Source organism: Sciurus vulgaris (genome assembly GCF_902686455.1).
Source record: "Sciurus vulgaris genome assembly, chromosome: 4".
Lineage (NCBI taxonomy): Eukaryota > Metazoa > Chordata > Mammalia > Rodentia > Sciuridae > Sciurus > Sciurus vulgaris.
This window is the reverse complement of record NC_136464.1, coordinates 84,834,888-84,860,424: the sequence shown is the minus strand read 5'-3', so window position 1 is coordinate 84,860,424 and position 25,537 is coordinate 84,834,888.

Sequence of the window (25,537 nt, the reverse complement as noted above, 5' to 3'; positions counted from 1 at the left end):
ACTCAGTCCTTGTGTCTTTTCCCAGGAATTCTTGTTCCTGTACTGATCATCACTGGGATCAAAATATGCACACCTCTATCAGATGGATGTGTCCACACAGATAGAACACCCCTACACCTAGCAATTCAATTATTATTATATAATAATTATTAAACAATTAATTTCCTTTCTTTGGGTCTTAGTTCTACTTCCTGTATAATGATTAATCATGATTTTGAGTACTTATTAAGTGACAGGAATCCAAAAATTTAATTTGTACTGAACAGAAGAGAAGGAATATATATAGTTCCTATGGTAAAAAATAAAGGCAAGGATGAGAAAAAAGTAAAATTTAGACTTCCTTAAGGTCTTCCCTTACCCATTAAAACTGAAAATATGTAGTGGGGTACCTATGATATCTGCTGATTTGTGTTTAGCATTAATTTTAAAAAGGCATGTGGAGAAGACTAATATCTTTTCCTACAATCCTTCCAACCTGACCCTAGAGTTAATCAGCATTATTAGTTCAATTTATATGCTTCAGACATTTTCCTTTCCATTGATATCCATATCTCCATTTACATATACAATGCATCACACATGCAGAAAGTAAGCGTTTATGAAGATTTTAGTTTGTAACATAGCAATATAAAATATTACATACAAACTTGAGAAAAACTCAATACACACACCATTAACTCAGTAATAATAACTTTCTCAAACAGCTTCATTGAGATAAAATTCACTTTATTTATAATTCACCAGTGAAATCACAATTCAATAGTTTTGGTACATTCACAAATTTATGCAAAAATCACATATCGGTTTGAGAACAATTTTATCACTTCACATAGAAAGTCAGTGCCTCTTTTTTGTCTTCCCCCTACACTTAAACACTCCGAAGCTAAGCAACTACTCTGAGTTTCTGTAGATTCTCCTTGTCTGGTATTATTATAATGAATAATGAGGTCAGAATGTTTTCAACAGACTCATGCCCAAAGTATGACAGACTACAAGGAACTAGTGAAGTCTAGGTCTTACCTCTTGCATGCACTCACTTGTGACATGATTCCAAAAAAAAAGAACCTGGAATAATAAGAAAAAAAGTTAATATTTTCCATACCAGGGACATGAGTCCACCAACTGGTAGCTGGAAGGAGAGGGAGCCCAGGTTCTTGAAGGGATTAGTCTGGAGTAATTCTTTTATATCACTGAGTTGGGCAACGGAAGGAAAGACACAGGTGTGAAATTAAATATCTCTTCATTTTAAAGAGCTTTCTAATTACATTTTTTAAAAGTTTTATGTCCTGAAGATTATTCTTTTTGCCCATATTTTTATTGGTGCATTAAATTTCTAGATAATGGTGAGATACACTATTACATATTTGTACATGCACACAATATAACAATCTAACTTGATCAATATTAAAGTTTTTAACAAATTACAGATTTTCTTTTTTTAAAAAACTTTTTTGTAGTTGTAGATGGACAGAATGACTTTATTTTATTTATTTATTTTTATGTGGTGCTGAGGACTGAATCAGTGCCTCATACATGCTAGGCAAGCACTCTGCCACTGACCTATAGCCACAACCCATAGATTTTCTTGATTAAACATTTCATCATATGTTGTAAATGCTTGGAAACATTTGCAGAGACTTACTTTTTAATTCAATACAATTTTATTTTATTTATCTATTTTTTGTTGTGCAAGGGATTGAACCATTATTTCAACCATGCTAGAAAAGCAGTCTATCACTGAGCTATGCTCCTGACTACTCCAGAGATTCTAAAACATTGTTTTGTTTTACTTCAAAATAATTTTGTTTTATTACCATGTGACCAGTAAGCTACTAGAACTCTGATGTCAGAAGTCTCTCTAGAAACTACATAGTCTAAATGCTTGTGTGTTTTCAGTAACTCTTAAATTACTTTTGTGATTGTTGTGGTAATGACACATTAGTCAGTATCCTGTGAATAAGACACACAACTATTTCCATGCCTTGAATATCCTAATGCTCCTTGTGTCATAAATTTTTTTAATTTAATTTCTGTAATAGAAATCTACATATTTGTTAAATGGTTAGGATTGGTGTAAGCATTGAAAAAGAAACCTAAAATTAATTAGAAGAAATTTTGAATATTTTAAAATGCTGATAAGGGGTTGGGAATTAAACTTTTATAATTCACCATGAAGTTAATTTAGTAGATCACATTGAGAAAATAAAAAGAAACATCAAATAAAACTGTTGATACAGTTGTAGTTGATTTAAAATATCCAGTGTTCTATTTTTCTTATATGTCTTTTAGTCCTGCATGCTAGTTTTGAGTAACATTAATTTTAATTTAAAAATATTTGTAGCAAAATAAAACTCATGATAAAGTCTGTACTGATATTAGTTTTGTTTGACTTCTCATGCTTCAGTATTTATCCATTAGAAAAAATAAATACCAGATATTATACAAATATTATGTAATGACATTTTGTTTCACAATGCAATGCAACCATTCTTTCTACTTATCAAAATTTGAATATTTTCTAATTTTTAATCTTCTGGATTACTGGTTTAACTTATTGAGTTTATCTGTAACTATTCTCAGACATTTTCTTTATAAATATTGCATGTGTATGCATGTGTGTGTGTCCATGCACACATGTGAGTGTACACATTAGAGATAGTATCAAAAGTAATGCTGTCAGGAACTCACACACTCATTTCAAGGTCTAAATTTTTCTGAGATCACTGCCTATGAAGCTGGCCAGCAAAACCTTTCATTCTCTCATGAAATAAATTGTGTGTCCCCAAAATTTGTATTTTAAATTGTTTAGCAGCAATGCGAAGAAATTTAGAGACAGTATTTTTAAGGAAGTAATTAAAGTCAAATGAAATCAAAAGATGATGACTATAATCGAAATTGGTGTTCTTATGTGAAAGAGAGATGTCAGGAATATACACAGACAGAAGAAAGAACATGAAAGAATTCAGCAACATGGTGACTTCCATGAAGCTAAGGAGAGAGACCTAAGAAGAAACAACCTGCAAACACCTTGATCTTGGACTTACAACTTTTGGAAACATAAGAAAGGAATCTCTGTGTTTATATCACCTTGTCTGTGGTATTTTATTATGGTAATCTGAGAAAACTTATTGTGCCCAAACTACAATTCCTATAGCTACCACCAAGGTCCATACCATGAATTATGAGACAAAATAGAAATTAAAAACTATATTCAGGTGGACAAAAGTCTAATACAGAAGAGAAAATGGACCCACCACAACCCTGACATGAAAGGAAGAGGTAAAATTTATAGAAACCATTTTTCATATACATATATATATTTTTTTTTTTCAGTACTGGAAATTAAACCCAGGACTCTGGTATGGAGCCACACCTCCAGCCCTATGTGCATTTTGAAAAGTCCATAATTTTTCAATAAGAATCCCAGAATTTATGTTAAATCTTACATGTTAGTCCACTAATTAAAATAACAATAGCAATAGTATAAGATTAGCTCAGTAGAGAAAGAGGATCAGGGGATGGATGAGGGGAGAGAAACGGAAAGCACTGAGAGAGAAGATTGAGTGAAGTCTGCTACACTTATGGAAAAATATTGCTTAATGTGTCTATTGTGTATAGTTAAAATGCACCAATAAAAGTCTTAAATAATTACATAGTGAAAAGATATCCACTCACTGGGTTTTCGTGCTTGTACAGAATAAGTTCTAAATTAACTTTATTATCTGCTGAAATACACCTATTAACACAGCTTCATTGATGTAACAAAATGTGACTCAGATAATTGCAACATTGGTATGTCCCACTAAACAAATGTGGTAGTGACATTACTAGAAACAGGAAGAGCAAGAAATGGAGGGAAAGAGGAAGTACTAGGGACAGAATTGAATTGAATCATGTTCCATGCTTGTATAACTATGTCAAAATGAACCCTATTATTTATATATCAAATGAGTTAATAAAAGTTACTAAATATAAAATAAAATCACTAAAAATTTTATTTATTGTGTAGACATCCTTTTACCTATAACCTCAATGTAATTTTACATTAGCATTGTACTATTGTCCTGAAAGAGCCCATAGGGGCATCAATGAACTAACACAATGAGTAACAAATTAAAATTAAATAAAGGCTTTTGTGGTTATAAATTGGCAGGTAAAATGGGAATTCAGAGACTCTCAGCTGAAATAGATAATAAGGCCTTCGATATAAACTGAAACAATACTTTTCAGGAACTGAGTCCTAGTATGTAAGACCTAATTAACAAAGGTGTGATTACCATCATCCTACCTCTCTTTGACATCCCAGTTTTTTCTGTTAACAAACCTGGAAAGAAAAAATGCCATCACATGGCAGATTATGGTAATTGTAACAACTATCGTATCCATTAAGATTCTCTATACAATACCTATTATTATTAACATTACTAATTCATTTTATAAATAAATGAATATATATTTTTTGTGTATCAAATTTGGTTAATATGTTTCATTCAGGGCCTATTTCAACAAACTCATCTCAGTTTGCCATTATCTCAAAAAAAGTATATTATGCCTCTTCTGGGGCATGCCAGGGGTAAACTCAATAGTTGGCACACACATAATATTTCATCAAACTTCCATCAGGTGTACTGGAGTAAAATTACACTGATGACATCCCCTTCCAAAAATCTATCTTGTCATGCTTATTAAAAACATATAAATCTAAAAGCCTTTATTTTGGGGTAAGGTGGCAATTTGTGCCTCATTTATGAGTTTTAATTTCACTTATGCTGCAATTTTACAAATAAGCCCAACTTACATATGGCCTTATCAAAACAAAAGAATTCTTAGAATCTATAAGAATTAAAATTAAGATACACTGCCCATTGTGTTCAGAATACTTTTTTCTTTAGAGGTTCTGGAACAATTCTTTCTATCTTCTTGGAATCTCTGGACAAGATAGATGCTCATAAGTTTTCCCAGAGATGAGAAGCACAAAGCATATGAAGAAGGAAGAAAGAGATGGAAAAGGAAAGTACTGGGTTCTGAATGAGAGTCAAGTACATTTCACAAATATGTCAAAATACACCCAAGATTACATACAAGGTTATGTATAACTTCATATGGGCCATAGTAGGCATAAGTGTGCATCTCTACTCAAAGACAGCACCTTCTCTGAAGTTGGTTCAGTGAATATTATTTTGATTTGTTTTGGGTTTTTTGTACCAGGGATTGAACCGGGGGTGCTTTATACTAAGCCACATCTCCAGCTCATTTTATTTATTTATTTATTTATTTATTTATTTATTTATTTATTTATTTATTTATTTGGAGACAAGTCCTTGCTGAGTTGCTTAGGGCCTCACTAAGTTGCTGAGACTGACTTTGAACTTGCCATCCTCCTGCATCAGCTTCCTGAGCCACTGGGATTACAGGCATGCACCAGAGCAACTAGTTAATGAACATTTTTGTGATGCCAACTATGAACCTGGCTCTGGGAATACCGTGATGAACAAGATCCTGACAGTGATTGCACTAGAATCTTAGATCAATAACAATTTTGACTTCCCAATCCATGAACATTAGATTTTTCACATTTGTTTGCATCTTTAATTTTTTTTAATGTTTTGTAATTTTCATCATGTAACTTTTTCACTTGTTTGGTTAAATTTACTCTTAACTATTTTATTAGTTTTTAGATGAACCTCTTTGTATGTTGCACAGTCTGGGCTTGAACTCATGGGCTCAAGAGACTCTCTCCAAATTAACCTTCCCAATAACTGGGACTATAACATGTGCTGCGATGGTCACATAATCTTTTATTGTTTAGATATTGTTGTACATAAAATTTTACTTCAGAAAAGAAAACACTTGGACACTCTTGCTAGAAATAAAAACTGGTACAGACATCCTGAAAAACAATATGGAGGTTTTTCAAAAAATTAAATTAGAAATTCCATATGACTCAGACATTTTTCTGAGGATATGCCTATATTATCCTGGGTCCTTAAGAAAATTAATAAATATGTAAATGTGCATACAGACGGGGACTTATTAGATCAACTCACATGATCATGGGATGAATAGTCTCAAAACTGTTGCCTATAGGCTGGGAAAATGGAAACTCCTAACAGCCTAGTCCAAGAAGCTGGAAGCCTCATACATCAAAGAAGTCAATGAAGCAGCTGCAGTCCAAGAATGAAGGCTTAAAAGAACCCAATAGAGGCAAAGGTGCAAGTCCACATTCAAACACTGAAGAATCTGATGTCAGGTGTCCACAGGGGACACCATCAGAGATAAAAGGACTCTTTCAAGAAGCTTGGAGCACAAGCCAGAGACAGCTTTCCCTTCTGCTTTTTTTTCAAATTGAATCTATCGGAGGGTACTATATACATCATGACAGCCCTGCCCCACTGTTTTCTGACTGGACCTTCTGGAAGCACACTCAGACACACCCAGAGGTATTCTATACCAATTTTCTAGGCATGCCTCAATCTGCTCAAGTTAACCACCCAAACTAACCACTACAATAATTAAAGAAAATAAAATCTGCCCTTAGGAATATCTACACTCCCAAGTTAACTGCAACCCTATCCACAACAGCCATTTCATGAAAACAACCTAAATGTTCATTAAAATAACATATATAAACCTATATTCATATATACATATATATTAATATATATGTGTATATATATATTCAGGTCTTTATACTTATATATTATAAATATGCATATTTGGGTGTATACATACAAATATATAACCATAAATGTATAATCTTTTTCTGTTTTTAAAAAGACAGGATCTTTTATTTTGCAGAGGGTCTCACTAAGATGCTGAAACTGGCCACCTCACCTGGCTTTCTAAAGAAGGATGCTATAGGTGGGAGTTGTGGCACATTCTCAAGGCCAGACTCAGTAATTTAGCAAGCTGTTGTCTTAAAAATGAAAAATAAAAATTACTGAAGATATACCTCAATGAAAAGGCAACTCTGGATTCAAACCCCAGGAAAAGGAATATTTTTTGCCATTTACAATAATATGAATGAAGCTGGAGAACTTCATGCTAAGTAAAATTATCCAGACACAGAAAGAAATAGATGGCATACTCTGTGTGTGGAACCCAGGAAAAAAATAAGATGAACACATAGAACAAGAATGGTGTTTATGAGAGGACTATTGTTAACAGTATTGCATCACATACTGAAAAGCCCACAGACAGTAGGATTTTAGGTGTTCTTAATACAGAATGAAGTAATTATGTGAGATGATGGATTCTGTTAACACATCAAATACACCTATTAATGGGATTCAGTGTGATATTGTCATACATACATTCACATGTATTGATAATATCCATATAGCCTTATTCCACCTTGATGCCCCAGCACACTCCAAGCCATAGTAATCAGTATCCTAAATTTCATTTTACTTATCATATATAAGAGATATGAGTGACACTTTGTGTGTCTTTCTTCACTTAGCATTACACCACCAATTCCATCTATTTTGCTTAACATTACAGGAATTTATTTTTATTCATGTCTAGGTAATATACCATTATGAATATGTAACATACTTTCTGGTGGACAGGTTAAGTTGCTCAACTAAATCACTGATTGTTCTCTTTATGCATATTGATAAACATACTGTTGTGCAACTTAAATTTATACAACAAAAGAAAGAAACAACAACAACAACAAAAGAATAAAGGAAACTAAGAAACAATGCTCTTTGGCCTAACTTTATCAAACTGAAAAGAAGCAATTTAAAGCATGAAAACAAATTATGTCTCTTTACCTTTAAATTAGGAAACGATAATAATACGCTAATTATCTTTGTACCTGTCATACATTAAACTGATTTTGGATCATTCAGTAGATTAAACAGAAAGACTGCTCTTGTGCAAAAATGAAATGAAACATCAGTGTGATAAGGAATGTGTGATTCATACTCTTTCTACATATGCATACTTTCAGGGTTCCAATTATTTGGCCGAATGCTCCCAAGTTCATCAATATACCTAATAATTGAAATCTTCAGTTATTTGTGTGTGTGTCAGAGGGAGAGTGAGAGAGAGATGCAAAACAAAGATGATCCTGAAATTTGTCATTTCAACAGGCTAGGCAAAGAGTTCTGCCCACCATGATCCCCAGAGTACTACTGACACATTTGTTTTCAAGCATGGTTCATCTTGAGAAGGAATTGTGGCTCAGTGGTAGAGCACTTACCTAGAATGTGTGAGGCACTGGGTTTGATTGTCAGCACCACATAAAAATAAATGAATAAACTAAAGGTCTATCAACATCTAAAAAATTCTATGTACATATGAATATGTGAATTTTACCTTTCTGTTTATCTATAAAGCAATAATTTTAAAAACTATAAATAAATAGAAGGAAGAAAGGGGAAGGTAGGAGGAAAGGGGAAAGGGAAGTACTGGGTACTGAAGGGGACAAGATTATATTCCAAGCTTGTATAATTATACCTAAATGAACCTGAATGTTGTGTATAACTATAATGTGCTAATAAAAAAATTCAGCATTCTTTATTTTTTTTTAATTTTTAATGTTAGCATTTATTTATTTATTTATCTTTCTATTTACTTACTTGTTTTCAAGTTATACCACATCATTAACTGTAGTGAATTCACTGAGCCACTTTATTCAGGTGAAACCTGGGTAGACTTCCTACATCTGAGGTTGTTTTCATGTTTTTATGAAATAAAGATCACAAAAAATGATGGGTTATAATAGATACTCTTAACAGGTAGAAAAAGTGGCTTTTTAAGACAATGAGTTCATACCTCCATTCAGAAGAATAAAACATCCTGAGAGAAGAAATAACACTAATTCTGCATAAGGAGCAAGGAACTTTTTCAATGCTGCACAAGTGACTCTGAATTTAAAATGTTTTATAATTTGTTTGTTAATTATCTTCCATTTCTCATTGAATCTTTAATTTTTAGCTACATAAACATTGTAGCTGTTCTTCTTTTTTTACTTTCCTTTCATTTTTTTTATTGTAAACAAATGGGACACATGTTGTTTGTTTGTACATGGAACAAAGGCATACCATTTGTGCAATCATAAATTTACATAGGGTAATGTTGTTTGATTCATTCTGTTATTTCTTCCCTTCCTCTACCCCTCCCACCCCTCTTTTCCCTCTATACAGTCCTTCCTTCCTCCATTCTTGCCCCCCTCCCTAACCCTAACTCTAACCCTAACAGTAACCCCTTCCTCCCCCCATTATGTGTCATCATCCACTTATTAGCGATATCATTCGTCCTTTGGCTTTTTGAGATTGGCTTATCTCACTTAGCATGATATTCTCCAATTTCATCCATTTGCCTGCAAATGCCATAATTTTGTTATTCTTTATGGCTGAGTAATATTCCATTGTGTATATATATATATATATATATATATATATATATATATATATATATATATATACCACAGTTTCTTTATCCATTCATCAATTGAAGGACATCTAGGTTGGTTCCACAATCTGGCTATTGTGAATTGAGCAACTATGAACAATGATGTGGCTGTATCTCTGTAGTATGCTGATTTTAAGTCCTTTGGGTATAAGCCAAAGAGTGGGATAGCTGGTTCAAATGGTGGTTCCATTCGAAGTTTTCTAAGGAATCTCCATACTGCTTTCCAGAGTGGCTGCACTAATTTGCAGCCCCACCAGCAATATATGAGTGTACCTTTCTCCCCACATCCTCCCAAACACCTGTTGTTGCTTGTATCTTGATAATCGCCATTCTAATTGGGGTGAGATGGAATCTTAGGATGGTTTTGATTGGCATTCTCTTATTACTAGAGATGGTGCACAGTTTTCCATATGTTTGTTGATTGCTTGTACATCTTCTTCTGTGAAGTGCCTGTTCATTTCCTTAGCCCATTTGTTGATTGGATTATTTGTATTCTTGGTGTAGAGTTTTTTCAGTTCTTTATATATTCTAGATATTAGTGCTCTATCTGAAGTATGATTGGCAAAGATTTTCTCCCACTCTGTAGGCTCTTTCTTTCTATTGCTGATAGTTCCCTTTGCTGAGAGAAAGCTTTTTAGTTTGAATCTATCCCAGTTATTGATTCTTGCTTTTATTTCTTGTGCTATGGGAATCCTGTTGAGGAAGTCTGGTCCTAAGGCGACATGTTGAAGATCAGGACCTAATTTTCTTCTATAATCTACAGGGTCTCTGGTCTGATTCTGAGGTTCTTAATCCATTTTGAGTTCAGTTTCGTGCATGGTGAGAGATATGGGTTTAGTTTCATTCTGTTGCATATGGATTTCCAGTTTTCTCAGCACCATTTGTTGAAGAGGCTATCTTTTCTCCATTGCATATTTTTGGCCCATTTGTCTAGTATGAGAAAGTTGTATTTATTTGGGTTTGTGTTCATGTCCTCTATTCTGTACCATTGATCTACCTTTCTATTTTGGTACCAATACCATGCCGTTTTTGTTACTATTGCTTTGAAGTAGAGTTGAAGATCTGGTATTGTGATACCCCCTGCTTCACTCTTCCTGCTAAGGATTGCTTTAGCTATTCTGGGTTTCTTATTCTTCCAGATGAATTGCATAATTGCTTGCTCTATTTCTGTAAGGTACATCATTGGGATTTTAATTGGAATTGCATTGAATCTGTATAGCACTTTTGGTAGTATGGCCATTTTGACAATATTAATTCTGCCCATCCAAGAACATGGGAGATCTTTCCATCTTCTAAGTTTTTCTTTAATTTCTTTCTTTAGTGTTCTGTAGTTCTCATTGTAGAGGTCTTTCACCTCTTTTGTGAGATTGATTCCCAAGTATTTTATATTTTTCGAGGCTATTGTGAATGGGGTAGTTTTCCTGATTATTCTTTCCAAAGATTCATCACTTATGTATAAAAATGCATTAGATTTATGTGCATTGATCTTCTATCCCACTGCTTTACTGAATTCACTTATGAGTTCTAAAAGTTTTCTGGTGGAATTTCCTAGTTCCTCTAAGCATATATTCATATCATCAGCAAATAGGCATAGTTTGAGTTTTTCTTTTCCTATTCCTATCCCTTTAATTTCCTTGGTCTGTCTAATTGCTCTAGCTAGAGTTTCAAGGATGATATTGACTAGAAGTGTTGAAAGAGGGCAACGCTGCCATGTTCCAGTTTCTAGGGGGAATGCTTTCAGTTTTTCACCATTTAGAATATTAGCCGTGGGCTTAGCATAGATGGCCTTTATAATGTTAAGGAATGTTCCCACTATCCCTATTTTTTCTAGTGTTTTGAGCATGAAGGGGTGCTTGTATTTTATCAAATGCTTTTTCTGCATCTATTGAAATAATCATGTGATTCTTGACTTTAAGTCTATTGATATGGTGTATTACATTTATTGATTTACTGATGTTGAACCAACCTTGCATCCCTGGGATGAAACCCACTTGATCATGGTTCACTATCTTTTTAATATGTTTTTGTATGCGATTGCTAAAATTTTGTTGAGAATTTTTGCATCGATGTTCTTTAAGGATATTGGTCTGAAATTTTCTTTCCTCGATGTGTCTCTGTCTGGTTTAGGTATCAGTGTGATATTGGCTTCATAGAATGAGTTTGGGAGGGTTCCCTCCTCTTCTATTTTATGGAATACTTTGAGAAGTATTGGAATGAGCTCTTCTTAAAGGTTTTGTAGAACTCGGCTGAGAACCCATCTGGTCCCGGACTTTTCTTTGTTGGTAGGCTTTTGATGACTTCTTCTATTTCAGAACTTGAAATTGGTCTATTTAAATTGTGTATGTCTTTCTCATTCAGTTTAGGCAATTCATATGTCTCTAGAAACCTGCTGATGTCTTCGAAATTTTCTATTTTGTTGGAGTATAGATTTTCAAAATAGCTTCTAATTATGTTTTGTATTCAATCCTGTCTGTTGTGATATTTCCTTGTTCATTCCGAATTTTAGTGATTTGGGTTTTCTCTCATCTTCTCTTTGTTAGTGTGGCTAAAGGTTTATCAATTTTGTTTATTTTTTCAAAGAACCAACTATTTATTTTGTCAATTTTTTGGTATTGTTTCTTTTGTTTCAATTTCATTGATTTCAGCTCTGATTTTAACTATTTCCTCTCGTCTACTACTTTTGGTGTTGGTCTGTTCTTCTTTTTCTAGAGCTTTGAGCTGTAGTGTTAGGTCGTTTATTTGTTGAGTTTTACTTCTTTTATTAAATGCACTCCATGAAATAAATTTTCTTTTTTTTTAATTTATTTTTTTATTGTAAACAAATGGGATACATGTTGTTTCTCTGTTTGTACATGGCGTAAAGGCATACCATTTGTGTAATCATAAATTTACATAGAGTAATGTTTTTTATTCATTCTGTTATTTTTTCCCTTCCCCCCACTCCTCCCAGCCACTTTTCCCTCTATACAGTCCTTCCTTCCTCCAATCTTGTCCCCTCCCTAACCCTAACAGTATCCCTTCCCTCCCCCCATTATGAATCATCAACCACTTATTAGCGATATCATTCGTCCTTTGGCTTTTTGAGATTGGCTTATCTCACTTAGCATGATATTCTCCAATTTCATCCATTTGCCTGCAAATGCCATCATTTTATCATTCTTTATGGCTGAGTAATATTCCATTGTATATATATATACCACAGTTCCTTTATCCATTCATCAATTGAAGGACATCTAGGTTGGTTCCACAGTCTGGCTGTTGTGAATTGAGCAGGTATAAACAGTGATGTGGCTGTATCTCTGTAGTATGCTGATTTTAAGTCCTTTGGGTACAGGCCAAGGAATGGGATAGCTGGGTCAAATGGTGGTTCCACTCCAAGGTTTCTAAGGAATCTCCACACCGCTTTCCAGAGTGTCTGCACTAATTTGCAGCCCCACCAGCAATGTATGAGTATACCTTTTCCCCCACATCCTCATCAACACCTGTTGTTGCTTGTATTCTTGATAATCGTCATTCTAATTGGGGTGAGATGGAATCTTAGGGTGGTTTTGATTTGCATTTCTCTTATTACTAGAGATGGTGAACATTTTTCCATACATTTGTTGATTGCTTGTAGATCTTCTTCTGTGAAGTGTCTATTCATTTCCTTAGCCCATTTGTCGACTGGATTATTTGTATTCTTGGTGTAGAGTTTTTTGAGTTCTTTATAGATTCTGGAGATTACTGCTCTATCTGAAGTATGATTGGCAAATATATTTTCCCACTCTGTAGGCTCTTTCTTCGCATTGCTGATAGTTCCCTTTGCTGAGAGAAAGCTTTTTAGTTTGAATCTATCCCAGTTATTGATTCTTGCTTTTATTTCTTGTGCTATGGGAGTCCTGTTAAGGAAGTCTGGTCCAAAGCCCACATGTTGAAGATCTGGACCTACTTTTTATTCTATAATCTGCAGGGTCTCTGGCCTGATTCCGAGGTCCTTAATCCATTTGGAGTTTAGTTTTGCGCATGGTGAGAGATATGGTTTTAGTTTCATTCTGTTGCATATGGATTTCCAATTCTCCCAGCACCATTTGTTGAAGAGGCTATCTTTTCTCCATTGCATATTGTTGGCACCTTTGTCTAGTATGAGAAAATTGTATTTATTTGGGTTTGTGTCCATGTCCTCTATTCTGTACCATTGATCTACCTTTCTATTTTGGTACCAATACCATGCCATTTTTGTTACTATTGCTTTGTAGTAGAGTTGAAGATCTGGTATTGCAATACCCCCTTTGTCACTCTTCCTGCTAAGGATTGCTTTAGCTATTCTGGGTTTCTTATTCTTCCAGATGAATTTCATAATTGCTTGCTCTATTTCTGTAAGGTACGTCATTGGGATTTTAATTGGAATTGCATTGAATTTGTATAGCACTTTAGGTAGTATGGCCATTTTGACAATATTAATTCTTCCTATCCAAGAACATGGAAGATCTTTTCATCTTCTAAGGTGTTCTTTAATTTCTTTCTTTAGTGTTGTAGAGTTCTCATTGTAGAGGTCTTTCACCTCTTTTGTGAGATTGATTCCCAAGTATTTTATATTTTTCGAGGCTATTGTGAATGGGGTAGTTTTCCTAATTTCTCTCTGAAGATTCATCACTTTTGTATGAAAATGCATTGGATTTATGAGCATTGATCTTGGAACCTGCTACTTTACTGAATTCACTTATGAGTTCTAAGAGTTTTCTGGTGGAATTTCCAGGTTCCTCTAAATATATAATCATGTCATCAGCGAACAGGGATAGTTTGAGTTCTTCTTTTCCAATTCGTATCCCTTTAATTTCTTTGGTTTGTCTAATTGCTCTGGCTAGAGTCTGAAGAACGATGTTGAATAGAAGTGGTGAAAGAGGGCATCCCTGCCTTGTTCCAGTTTTTAGGGAGAATACTTTCAGTTTTTCACCATTTAGAATGATATTAGCCGTGGGCTTAGCATAGATGGCCTTTACAATGTTAAGGGAATGTTCCCACTATCCTATTTTTCTAGTGTTTTGAGCATGAAGGGGTGCTTGTATTTTATCAAATGCTTTTTCTGCATCTATTGAAATAATCATGTGATTCTTGACTTTAAGTCTATTGATATGGTGTATTACATTTATTAATTTACTGATGTTGAACCAACCTTGCATCCCTGGGATGAAACCCACTTGATCATGGTTCACTATCTTTTAATATGTTTTTGTATGCGATTTGCTAAAATTTTGTTGAGAATTTTTGCGTTGATGTTCTTTAAGGATATTGGTCTGAAATTTTCTTTCCCTCGATGTGTCACTGTCTGGTTTAGGTATCAGTGTGATATTGGCTTCTTAGAATGAGTTTGGGAGGGTTCCCTCCTCTTCTATTTTATGGATACTTTCAGAAGTATTGGAATGAGCTCTTCTTTAAAGGTTTTGTAGAACTCGGCTGAGAACCCATCTGGTCCCAGACTTTTCTTCGTTGGTAGGCTTTTGATGACTTCTTCTATTTCAGAACTTGAAATTGGTCTATTTAAATTGTGTATATCCTCCTCATTCAGTTTAGGCAATTCATATGTCTCTAGAAACCTGCTGATGTCTTCGAAATTTTCTATTTTGTTGGAGTATAGATTTTCAAAATAGCTTCTAATTATGTGTTGTATTTCACTCGTGTCTGTTGTGATATTTCATGTTCATTCCGAAATTTTAGTGATTTGGGTTTTCTCTCGTCTTTTCTTTGTTAGTGTGGCTAAAGGTTTATCAATTTTGTTTATTTTTTCGAAGAACCAACTATTTTGTCAATTTTTTGTATTGTTTCTTTTGTTTCAATTTCATAGATTTCAGCTCTGAGTTTAACTATTTCCTCTCTTCTACTACTTTTGGTGTTGGTCTTCTTCTTTTTCTAGGACTTTGAGCTGTAGTGTTAGGTCGTTTATTTGTTGAGTTTTACTTCTTTTATTAAATGTGCTCCATGAAATAAATTTCCCTCTAAGTACTTCTTTCATAGTGTCCCAGAGATTTTGATATGATGTTTCTTTGTTCTCATTTACCTCTAAGAATTTTTTAATTTCCTTCCTATATCTTCTGTTATCCATTCATCATATAATAGCATATTGTTTATTCTCCAGATGTTGGAATAGTTTCTGTGTTTTACTCTTTCATTTATTACAAACTTCAATCCATTATGATCTGATAGAATACAAGGTAGTGACTCTATCTTCTTGTATTTGCTAACATTAGCTTTCTGGCATAATATATGGTCTATTTTAGAGAAGGATCCATGTGCTCCTGAGAAGAAAGTGTATTCGCATTTGGTTGGATGGTATATTCTATCAATGTCCAATAAGTTTAAATTATTGATTGTGTTTATTGAGATCTATGGTTTGTTTTCTTCAATTTTTTGTCTGGAAGATCTGTCCAGTGGTGAGAGAGGCGTGTTAAAATCACCTAGTATTATTGTGTTATGGTCTATTTGGTTTCTGAAAGTGAGAAGGATTTGTTTGACATACATGGATGAGCCACTGTTTGGGGCATAGATGTTTATGATTGTATATCTTGCTGATTTATGCTTCCCTTAAGCAGTATGAAATGACATTCTTTATCCCTTCTGATTAACTTTGGCTTGAAGTCCACATTATCTGAACTGAGGATGGATACTCCAGCTTTTTCTGATTCCATGTGCATGTATGTTTTTTCCCCATCCTTTCACCTTTAATCCATGGGTATCTTTTTCTATGAGGTGAGTCTCTTGCAGGCAACATATTGTTGGATCCTTCTTTTTAATCCAATCTCCCAGTCTATGTCTTTTTTTTTTTTATTGTAAACAAATGGGATACATGTTGTTTCTCTGTTTGTACATGGCACAAAGGCATACCATTTGTGTAATCATAAATTTACACAGAGTAATGTTGTTTGGATTCATTCTGTTATTTTTTTCCCTTCCCCCACCCCTCCCACCCCTCTTTACCCTCTATACAGTCCGTCCTTCCTCCATACTTGCCCCCCTCCCTAACCCTAACTCTAACCCTAACACTAACCCTTCCCTCCCCCCCATTATGTGTCATCCTCCACTTATTAGCGATATCATTCGTCCCTTGGCTTTTTGAGATTGGCTTATCTCACTTAGCATGATATTCTCCAATTTCATCCATTTGCCTGCAATGCAATCATTTATCATTCTTTATGGATGAGTATATTCCATTGTATATATATATACCACAGTTTTCTTTATCCATTCATCAATGAAGGACGTCTAGGTTGGTCCACAGTCTGGGCTATTGTGAATTGAGCAGCGATGAACATTGATGTGGCTGTGTCTCTGTAGTATGCTGATTTTAAGTCCCTTTGGGTATAGGCCAAGGAGTGGATAGCTGGGTCAAATGGAGGTCTATTCCGAGTTTTCTAAGGAATCTCCACACTGCTTTCCAGAGTTGGCCTGCACTATTGTGCCAGGCCCCACCAGCAAATGTAAAGAGTGTACGTTTCTCCCCAATCAGCAATACCGGTCTGGGGTACCAACACCTTTTTTTTTTTTCTCGTATTCTTTGATAATCGCCCATTCTAATTGGGGTGAGATGGAATCTTAGGGTAGTTTTGGATTTGCATTTCTCTTATTACTAGAGATGTTGAACATTTTTCAATATGTTGTTGATTGCCTGTAGATCTTCTTCTGTGAAGTGTCTATTCATTTCCTTAGCCCATTTGTTGATTGGGTTATTTGTATTCTTCGTGTAGAGTTTTTTTGAGTTCTTTATAGATTCTGGAGATTAGCGCTCTATCTGAAGTATGATTGGCAAAGATTTTCTCCCACTCTGTAGGCTCTTTCTTTCTATTGCTGATAGTTCCCTTTGCCTGAGAGAAAGCTTTTTAGTTTGAATCTATCCAGTGGTTGATTCTAGCTTTTATTTCTTGTGCTATGGGAGTCCTGTTAAGGAAGTCTGATCCTAGACCAACAAGGTGAAGATTTGGACCTACTTTTTCTTCTATAAGATGCAGGGTCTCTGGTCTGATTCCGAGGTCCTTAATCCATTTTGAGTTTAGTTTCGTGCATGGTGAGAGATATGGGTTTATTTTCATTCTGTTGCATATGGATTTCCAATTCTCCCAGCACCATTTGTTGAAGAGGCTATCTTTTCTCCATTGCATATTTTTGGCACCTTTGTCTAGTATGAGAAAATTGTATTTATTTGGGTTTGTGTCCGTGTCCTCTATTCTGTACCATTGATCTACCTTTCTATTTTGGTACCAATACCATGCCGTTTTTGTTACTATTGCTTTGTAGTAGAGTTGAAGATCTGGTATTGCAATACCCCCTGTTTCACTCTTCCTGCTAAGGATTGCTTTAGCTATTCTGGGTTTCTTATTCTTCCAGATGAATTTCATGATTGCTTGCTCTATTTCTGTAAGGTACATCTTTGGGATTTTAATTGGAATTGCATTGAATTTGTATAGCACTTTAGGTAGTATGGCCATTTTGACAATATTAATTCTTCCTATCCAAGAACATGGAAGATCTTTCCATCTTCTAAGGTGTTCTTTAATTTCTTTCTTTAGTGTTGTAGAGTTCTCATTGTAGAGGTCTTTCACCTCTTTTGTGAGATTGATTCCCAAGTATTTTATTTTTTTCGAGGCTATAGTGAATGGGGTAGTTTTCCTAATTTCTCTTTCCGAAGATTCATCACTTATGTATAAAAATGCGTTGGATTTATGGGCATTGATCTTGTAACCTGCTACTTTACTGAATTCACTTATGAGTTCTAAGAGTTTTCTGGTGGAATTTCCAGGTTCCTCTAAATATATAATCATGTCATCAGCGAACAGGGATAGTTTGAGTTCTTCTTTTCCAATTCGTATCCCTTTAATTTCTTTGGTTTGTCTAATTGCTCTGGCCAGAGTCTCAAGAACGATGTTGAATAGAAGTGGTGAAAGAGGGCATCCCTGCCTTGTTCCAGTTTTTAGGGGGAATGCTTTCAGTTTTTCACCATTTAGAATGATATTAGCCATGGGCTTAGCATAAATGGCCTTTACAATGTTAAGGAATGTTCCCACTATCCCTATTTTTCTAGTGTTTTGAGCATGAAGGGGTGCTGTATTTTATCAAATGCTTTTTTCTGCATCTATTGAAATAATCATGTGATTCTTGACATTAAGTCTATTAATATGGTGAATTACGTTTATTGATTTCCTGATGTTGAACCAACCTTGCATACCTGGGATGAAGCCCACTTGATCATGGTGCACTATCTTTTTAATATGTTTTTGTATGCGATTTGCTAAAATTTTGTTGAGAATTTTTGCGTCGATGTTCTTTAAGGATATTGGTCTGAAATTTTCTTTCCTTGATGAGTCTCTGTCTGGTTTAGGTATCAGGGTGATATTGGCTTCATAGAATGAGTTTGGGAGGGTTCCCTCCTCTTCTATTTTATGGAATACTTTGAGAAGTATTGGAATGAGCTCTTCTTTAAAGGTTTTGTAGAACTCGGCTGAGAACCCATCTGGTCCCGGACTTTTCTTTGTTGGAAGGCTTTTGATGACTTCTTCTATTTCAGTACTTGAAATTGGTCTATTTAAATTGTGTATGTCCTCCTCGTTCAGTTTAGGCAATTCATATGTCTCTAGAAACCTGTTGATGTCTTCGAAATTTTCTATTTTGTTGGAGTATAGATTTTCAAAATAGCTTCTAATTATGTTTTGTATTTCAATCCTGTCTGTTGTGATATTTCCTTGTTCATTCCGAATTTTAGTGATTTGGGTTTTCTCTCGTCTTCTCTTTGTTAGAGTGGCTAAAGGTTTATCAATTTTGTTTTTTTTTTTTTTCGAAGAACCAACTATTTATTTTGTCAATTTTTTGTATTGTTTCTTTTGTTTCAATTTCATAGATTTCAGCTCTGAGTTTAACTATTTCCTGTCTTCTACTACTTTTGGTGTTGTTCTGTTCTTCTTTTTCTAGGGCTTTGAGCTGTAGCGTTAGGTCGTTTATTTGTTGAGTTTTACTTCTTTTATTAAATGCGCTCCATGAAATAAATTTCCCTCTAAGTACTGCTTTCATAGTGTCCCAGAGATTTTGATATGATGTTTCTTTGTTCTCATTTACCTCTAAGAATTTTTTAATTTCCTTCCTAATATCTTCTGTTATCCATTCATCATATAATAGCAAATTGTTTAATCTCCAGATGTTGGAATAGTTTCTGTGTTTTACTCTTTCATTTATTTCTAACTTCAATCCATTATGATCTGATAGAATACATGCTAGTGTCTCTATCTTCTTGTATTTGCTAACATTAGCTTTCTGGCATAATATATGGTCTATTTTAGAGAAGGATCCATGTGCTGCTGAGAAGAAAGTGTATTCGCTCTTGGTTGGACGGTATATTCTATAAATGTCTGTTAAGTCTTAATTATTGATTGTGTTATTGAGATCTATGGTTTCTTTGTTCAATTTTTGTCTGGAAGATCTGTCCAGTGGTGAGAGAGGCATGTTAAAATCACCTAGTATTATTGTGTTATGGTCTATTTGGTTTCTGAAATTGAGAAGGATTTGTTTGACATACATGGATGAGCCACTGTTTGGGGCATAGATGTTTATGATTGTTATATCTTGCTGATTTATGCTTCCCTTAAGCAGTATGAAATGACCTTCTTTATCCCTTCTGACTAACTTTGGCTTGAAGTCCACACTATCAGAAATGAGAATGGATACTCCAGCTTTTTCGCTGAGTCCATGCGCATGGTATGTTTTTCCCCATCCTTTCACCTTTAGTCTATGGGTATCTTTTTCTATGAGGTGAGTCTCTTGCAGGCAACATATTGTTGGATCTTTCTTTTTAATCCAATCTGCCAGTCTATATCTTTTGATTGATGAATTCAGGCCATTAACATTTCAGGGTTATTATAGAGATATGATTTGGTTTCCCGGTCATTTGGTTCATTTTTTAAGTTTTATTTATTTATTTATTTGACACAACTTGTTTCCTCCTTTATTTGACAATTCTTTTAGGATAATTCCTCCCTTTGCTGATTTGCTGCTTTGTTTTTCATCTCTTCCTCATGGAATATTTTGCTGAGAATGTTCTGTAATGCTGGCTTTCTTTTTGTAAATTCTTTTAGCTTTTGTTTATCATGGAAGGATTTGATTTCATCGTCAAATTTGAAGGTAAGTTTTGCTGGGTATAAGATTCTTGGTTGGCATCCATTTTCTTTCAGGGCTTGAAAAATGTTGTTCCAGGCCCTTCTAGCTTTTAGGGTCTGGATTGAAATGTCTGCTGATATCCATATTGGTTTCCCCCTGAATGTAATTTGGTTCTTTTCTCTCACAGCTTTTAAAATTCTGTCTTTATTTTGTATGTTAGGTATTTTCATTATAATGTGCCTTGGTGTGGGTCTGTTGTAGTTTTGTGTATTCGGAGTCCTATAAGCCTCTTGAACTTGATTTTCCACTTCATTCTTCAGATTTGGGAAATTATCTGATATTATTTCATTGAATAAGTTGTTCATTCCTTTGGCTTGTTTCTCTAGGCCTTCCTCAATCCCAATAATTCTTAAATTTGGCCTTTTCATGATATCCCATAGTTCTTGTAGATTCTGTTCATGATTTCTTACCATCTTCTCTGTTTGTTCAACTTTGTTTTCAAGGTTAAATATTTTGTCTTCAATGTCTGAGGTTCTGTCTTCCAGGTGTTCTATCCTATTGGATATGCTTTCTATGGAGTTCTTAATTTGGTTTATTGTTTCTTTCATGTCAAGGATTTCTGTTTGGTTTTTTTTCAATATCTCTAACTCTTTATTGAAATGATCTTTTGCTTCCTGTATTTGCTCTTTTAACTGTCGATTGGTGCGATCATTCAATGCTTGCATTTGCTCTTTCATCTCATCGTTTGCTTCTCTGATCATTTTAATTATGTACATTCTGAACTCCTTTTCTGTCATTTCTTCTGCCATGCTGTCATTGGGTTTTATTGATGTAACATCTAGATTTGTTTGCAGCATTTTCTTTCCTTGTTTTCTCATATTGTTCAGGTATCAGTTGACCGCTGAGTTATTGCAGATTTCCTCTTTTGACTTACAATGTCCCTGAAGATTTCTATATATATCCCCCCTTAGCCTTCAGTAGGCTGAAGTCTTGGAGGAAGTTGATAATGCGGAGCTCCACAAGGAAGCTGCCTCTCTAGGAGTGGTGGCTTTCAGGAGGGGTATAATCCCTGCTAGTGGGCAGAGGTGCCCCCACTTGTTGACCAATGGTCATCCAAAGGGGACCTAGGCTGCGGGCTGAGGCAAGGCCTGTTTGGGCCTGAGTCTCTAGTTTTACCGTCCTTGTGGGGAAACCTCACCTGGCAGGGAAGACTCACCCGGTGGGGAGGTCTCGCTGGTCAGTACCCTCCTAGAGGTTCCCCTCAATTTACAGCTACCGCCTGGGCTGGGCTGCCTTCCTCTGCAAAGTTCTCAGGGGCCCGGCCCTACCTCCTGGGCCTGGGAGCCTCACCCTTCGCAGATGAATCTCCTTTGGCTGCCCCTCCTCAGAGAATATGCCGGCAGGCCTGGAACCTTTGCTCCGCCCTAAGCCTGTCTCTGTGCGGCTCTTCCACCAAGAAGCCTCCTAGATCCTGGGACCCTGCTCTGCCCCTAATTGCCTGGCTATGCGGCCCCTCCTCTGAGCAGCCACCTGGGGCCCCGTACAATCTCTATGAGTACCAGAGACCCGCCACACGCCTCTTCCTCCAGACAGCTGCCCAGTATTCCGGTGCGGTCACTAGGACTCCAAGAAACTCACTGCGTGCCTCCACCTCCCACCAACCACCCGTAGCCCTGGGCAATCAATCACTCCGAGTCGAAGTGACCCTCCCCGTTCCTCCTCCTCCTCCAGATAACCCCCCGAGTGTTCAGGAGCAGTCCCTCTGAGTGGCTCTGAATCCACGTGATCCGCTGCACGGGTCCTATGGGCAACCGCCCGGAGCTCTTGGTGCGGCCACTCAAGACCAAGCGACCCACCACGCTTCCTCTCCAGGCAGCCCCCCTGTGTTCAGGCGCTGTCCCTTTAAGTCCAAACAACTCACCACTCGCCTTCTCCTCTGAGCAGCCGCCTGGAGCGCTAATGCAGTCACTGCGAGTCCAAAGGACCCGCCGCGCTTCTCCTCCTCCTCCGGGCAGGCCCCGGGGTTCAGAAGTGGTCTGAGTCCAAACAGCTCACCACGCAGCCTCTCCTCTGGCAACCGCCTGAAGCTCTGGTGTAGTCACCCCGAATCCAAGCGGCCGCGTTCCTCTTCCTCCTCCTTGTCCACAGGGCAGGCCCCGGGGTTCAGAAGCGTCGTTCTGAGTCCAAACAGCTCGTCGCGGAGCTTCTCTTCTGGCAACCGCCTGTAGCTCTGGTGCAGTCACTCCGAATCCAAGTGGCCACGCTCCTCCTCCTCCTCCTCAGGGCAGGCCCCGGTGTCCTGAGTCCACACAGCTCTCCTTGCCACTCCTCCCCTGGGCAGCCGCCGGAGTCCCAGTGGTTGCTCCGAGTCCCAGCGCTGTGCCGAGCGGCCTCCTTTTCGGCGCTCCTAGTTGTCCGAGTTCACTGCTCCAGCGGGGGGAGGGGCGTCTCCGAACAAGGGTTTTCTAAGCTAAGCCCTCTCTGCCTTTGTCTGGGTGAGGGGTTGGGAAATAAAACTAATTGTATTCTGAGCTCCCTACCCTGCCATGCTCAAAAGAGTCTATGTCTTTTGATTGATGAATTCAGGCCATTAACATTCAGGGTTATTATTGAGATATGATTTGGTTTCCCGGTCATTTGGTTCATTTTTAAAATTTTATTTATTTATTTATTTGACACTACTTGGTTCCTCCTTTATTTGACAATTCCTTTAGGATAATTCCTCCCTTTGCTGATTTGCTTCTTTGTTTTTCATCTCTTCCTCATGGAATATTTTGCTGAGAATGTTCTGTAATGCTGGCTTTCATTTTGTAAATTCTTTTAGCTTTTGTTTATCATGGAAAGATCTTATTTCATCACCAAATTTGAAGGTAAGTTTTGCTGGGTATAAGATTCTTGGTTGGCATCCATTTTCTTTCAGGGCTTGAAAAATGTTGTTCCAGGCCCTTCTAGCTTTTAGGGTCTGGATTGAAAAGTCTGCTGATATCCGTATTGGTTTCCCCCTGAATGTAATTTGGTTCTTTTCTCTCACAGCTTTTAAAATTCTGTCTTTATTTTGTATGTTAGGTATTTTCATTATAATGTGCCTTGGTGTGGGTCTGTTGTAATTTTGTGTATTTGGAGTCCTATAAGCCTCTTGAACTTGATTTTCCATTTCATTCTTCAGATTTGGGAAATTTTCTGAAATTATTTCATTGATTAGATTTTTCATTCCTTTGGTTTGTTTCTCTAGGCCTTCCTCAATTCCAATAATTCTTAAATATGGCCTTTTCATGATATCCCATAGTTCCTGTAGATTCTGTTCATGATTACTTACCATCTTCTCTGTTTGTTCAACTTTGTTTTCAAGGTTAAATATTTTGTCTTCAATGTCTGAAGTTCTGTCTTCCAGGAGTTCTATCCTACTGGATATGCTTTCTATGCAGTTCTTAATTTGGTTTATTGTTTCCTTCATGTCAAGGATTTCTGTTTGGTTTTTTTTCAATATCTCTAACTCTTTATTGAAATGATCTTTTGCTTCCTGTATTTGCTCTTTTAACTGTTGATTGGTGCGATCATTCAATGCCTGCATTTGCTCTTTCATGTCATCATTCAGTGTGTGCATTTGCTCTTTCATCTCATCATTTGCTTCCCTGATCATTTTAATTATGTACATTCTGAACTCCTTTTCTGTCATTTCTTCTGTCATGCTGTCATTGGGTTTTATTGATGTAACATGTAGATTTGTTTGTAGCATTTTCTTTCCTTGTTTTCTCATATTGTTCAGGTATCAGTGGACCCCAGAGATATTGGAGATTTCCTCTATTGACTTACAATGTCCCTGAAGATTTCTATACATATCCCCTCTTAGCCTTCAGTCGGCTGAAGTCTTGGAGGAAGTTGATAATGCGGTGCTCCACAAGGAAGCTGCCTCTCTAGGGGTGGTGGCCTTCAGGTGGGGTATATTCCCTGCTAGTGACAGATGTGCCTCCACTTGTTGATCAATGGTCATCCAAAGGGGAACTAGGCTGCGGGGTAAGGCAAGGCCTGTTTGGGCCTGTGTCTTTGGTTTTACCGTCATTTTGGGAAAACCTCACCCAGCAGGGAAGACTTATCTGGTTGGGAGGTCTAGCTGGTCAGTTCCCCTTCTAGAGGTTCCCCTCAATTTACAGCTATCGCCTGGGCTGGGCTGCCTTCCTCTGCAAAGTTCCGAGGGGCCCAGCCCTACCTCCTGGGCCTGGGAGCCTCACCCTTCGCTGATGAATCTCCTTAGGCTGCCCCTCCTCATAGAATCTGCCCGCAGTCCTGGAACCTTTGTTCCGCCCCTAAGTGTGTCTCTGTGTGGCTCTTCCACCAAGAAGCCTCCTAGATCCTGGAACCCTGCTCTACACCTAATCACCCGGCTATGCGGCCCCTCCTCTGAGCAGCCACCTGGGGCCCCATACAATTGAGTCCCAGAGACTCGCTGCATGCCTCTTCCTCCAGGCAGCTGCCGGTGTTCCAGTGCGGTCACTAGGAGTCCAACAACTCACTGCGTGCCTCCTCCTCCCACCAACTGCCCGTAGCCCTGGGCAATCATTCCGAGTCAAAGTGACCCACCCCGTTCCTCCTCCTTCTCCAGGTATCCCCCCGGGTGTTCAGGAGCGGTTGCTCTGAGTGGCTCTGAATCCATGTGACCTGCTGCATGCCTCCTCTGGGCAGCCACCTGGAGCTCTGGTGCAGCCACTTGAGACCAAGCGATCCACTGCGCTTCTCCTCCAGGCAGCCCCCTCGGTGTTCAGGAGCGGTCGCTTTAAGTACAAACAACTCACCAATCACCTCCTCCTCTGAGCAGCCGCCTGGAGCTCTAATGCAGTCACTGAGAGTCCAAACAACCCGTTGCGCTCCTCTTCCTCCTCCTCCTACTCCTCAGGGCAGGTCCTGGTGTTCAGAAGTGGTCTGAGTCCAAACAACTCGCCACGCAGCTCCTCCTGTGGCTACCGCCTGTAGCTCTGGTGTAGTCACTCCAAATCCAAGCGGCCAC